Here is a 3,395-nt window from a genome sequence, read left to right on the forward strand (position 1 = left end):
TCTCCCTAGGAGGACCCCATAATCATCCTGGGGTGCCCCTACTGCAGATCCACGTGGGATTTGGCTGTGCCTGGTGTGTCCTGGCATCCAGCTGGTTCCCAGCACCAGGGACCCGGGCCAGCACTCCTCTCTTCTCATCCTCTGTGGTTCTTTTTCCTCCGCTCTGTGCTGATGTGGAAGGTTCTGGTTCACATTTGTGTGAAAATTAGTTTTAGTTTTCCTTTGGCTGCTAACCTTACCTAATTACCTCTCTAATAATGACCTTAACTCCAAATACAGTCACAGTCTGAGGGACTGTGCTACAACCTCCACATATGAATTTTGGGGACATACAGTTCAGCCCATACTCTTCCCCACTTACAGAGATGATGATGGAAGCTCAGAGACGGGAAGTCATTTACCCAGGTTGCACAGCAAAAGGAAGTAGGAGAAACGTCGAACACTTACTGGGTGCCAGGCTCAATTTCAAGGCTGTGTTTGTCTCACTTGTTCATTTTGCCAATGTCTATTGTACCAGGTGCAAATTGAAATGAAATACACTGATGGGACTGGGCACGGTGGCTCATGCCTGTAATCCTAGCACTTTGGGAGGCAGAGGCAGGCGGATCACTTGAGGTCAGGAGTTCGAGATCAGCCTGGCCAATATGGTGAAACTCCGTCTCTACTAAAAAATACAAAAATTAGCCGGGTGTGGTGGCACACACCTGTAGTCCCAGCTACTCGGGAGGCTGAGGCAGGAGAACTGCTTGAACCCAGGAGGTGGACGTCGCAGTGAGCTGAGATCACATCACACCACTGCACTCCAGCCTGGGTGACAGAGTGAGACTCCATCTCAAAAAAAAAAAAAAAACTGGGTCTCACTCCGTCGCCCAGACTGGAGCACAGTGGTGCAATCATGGCTCACTGCAGCCTCGACTTCCTGGGCTCAAGCGATCCTCTCACCTTAGCTTCCCAAAGTGCTGGGATTACAGGTGAGAGCCACTGCGCCCAGTCTTATCCTTTCTTTCTATATTGCCCATGGTTGCTTTTGTGCACCAAGGTCGATCCAAAAAAAAATGGAGTCAGTGAGACACAGACCATCTGGCTTTACTTCCTTGTAGTCACACCTCTGGGGATTCTAAGTCTGGCCATCCCAGCCCCATGGCCAGGGATGTCAGGAGATGATGGTGGTCATTTTGAGCAGTAGTTTCCCTTGCAAGCCACGGGAGGACACAGGCTGTGTCCAGGACACATCCCCTGGAGGCGTGGAGACCATGAGCTGAATTCATTCATTATCAAAATCAAACTCAATTCTCATGAAGTAAGGATGTCAGCCTTACAGGGTCGGGTGTGTGCCGCCCATTTCCACCTGTGGGTTGAATCCACCACTCCTCCTGCTGATTCTCAGTGGTGTCCGGCTTAGATGATAGATTCTAGGGTCTCCGCTGTTGGAGGTCAAGATTGTGATGTAATAAAATATTTTTTTCAATGTGCGTCCTGTGGCAATGCCCAATTCAGAAAACGTAGAGCAGGATTTTAGTTCCAAATGAGTCAAGTTTTATATGTTAAGGCATCGCTTGTTAATCCTGCACATAACATCTATCACATTCATATGCTGCCTAGTCTTGGGTTTTTTTTTTTTTTTGAATCAGTCTCACTCTGTCACCCAGGCTGGAGTGGCAGTGGTGTGATCTTGGCTCACTACGATCTCTGCTTCCTGCGATGAAGCGATTCTCCTGCCTTAGCCTCCAGGGTAGCTGGCACTATAGGTGCGCGTCACCACGCCCAGCTAATTTTTGTATTTTTAGTAGAGAGAGGGTTTCACCATGTTGGTCAGGCTGTTCTCAAACTCCAAACCTCAAATGATCTGCCCACCTTGGCCTCCCAAAGTGCTGGGATTACAGGCATGAGCCACCGTGCCTGGCCCAAAGACTTCCTCTTTTATCTGCTCATGTGGATTTAATGATATCCCCTTGGGGTATAATAAAAACTTCTTTGGTCTTTGTCCACAGTTCCTGGCACATAATTCCTAAATCCCTATAATGGACATTCATTCACAGGATGAACGAAGGTGTTAAGACAGCACTATGGGCCGGGCACGGTGGCTCGCAACACTTTAGGAGGCTGAGGTGGGCAGGTCACTTGAGGCCAGGAGTTGGAGAGCAGCCTGGCCAACATGGTGAACCCTATCTCTACTAAAAATTCAAAAATTAGCTGGGTGTAGTGGTGCACACCTGTAGTCCCAGCTACTTGGGAGACTGAGGCAGGAGAATTGCTCGAACCCAGGAGGCAGCGGAGGTTGCGGTGAGCCGAGATCATGTCACTGCACTCCAGCCCGGGCGACAGAGTAAGATTCTGTTTCAAAATTAAAAAAAAAAAAGCACTATGGAAGCGCTGGCTGAACTGAAGCGACTGCCTGGGGTCCCTCGAAATTAAAGGGCTCCAGACGAGTCTGCTGTATTTGCCCCAGTTTGCAGAAATTTTAAAAGCTGGAAGGCAGACACTATAACAGGAAACCCAACCTGGACTCACTGGGGACAACCAGGCAGATTCGTCGCACTCCAGCCCAGAAGACAGAGCAAGCCCTGTCTAAAACCAAAGACAAACCAGGCAGCAAAACCCACACCTCCAGCAATATGAACTGGAAATGTGACATGGGGATCAGTAAGTTCCCAAAGCCCACACCGCGTGAGGTGGAAGCTGGAGAGCTGGTTGGAGGAAAATGTTCTGGGTCGAAGTACCAGTGGAGCACAGATGGGGTTTACGGCAAGAGCCTGAGCATCTCCCAGCGACAATTACTGAGACCTGGAACTGAAATATGTCCACTCTAGTCAAGGTGCGGGAGGCTGGGACCCAGCGTTCGGTGGAGGTCCTGGAGGGCGGGACCCAGGGTTCCCCGGTGGAGGTGTGGGAGGACAGAAACCCACAGTCTCTCGAGGCTGCCAGTGAGACGGGGACCCGGTGACCTCTCGAAGCTGCCAGCAAGGCAGGCACCCAGCAATTTCTCGAGGCTGCCGGGGACACAGTTACCAGATTACGAAGGCATCTCAGGCCCTGGAGCCAGAGCCAGTCAGGGGTTAAAGTGGAAGCTCCCTACTCCAGCCTCAGAAGCTGGGGCCAGGGGAAGGATGATGTGGACTGTTTTTGTTTTACCCCTTCTGTTGAATGTTTACAAGTGCAAACTTGAGTTCTAATAAAGAACTGCATTTCCCTAAAAAAAAAATAAAGTATGTCCACTCGAGGGCCAATTCTTAACTTGCTGTCCCAAAACCACCCTTGTGACTGAAGGACATGAAATAATCTTGAAAGTGGGATACTGGGCATGTCGTGGAGGCCCGGAATTTCAGGACCAGTCATCCAGAAGAACTTGAGAAAACACAGGTCTTCCAACTGGCCCCTTCATAGAAAACGGAGGC

This window comes from Symphalangus syndactylus, chromosome 13 (assembly GCF_028878055.3).
Source record: "Symphalangus syndactylus isolate Jambi chromosome 13, NHGRI_mSymSyn1-v2.1_pri, whole genome shotgun sequence".
NCBI lineage: Eukaryota > Metazoa > Chordata > Mammalia > Primates > Hylobatidae > Symphalangus > Symphalangus syndactylus.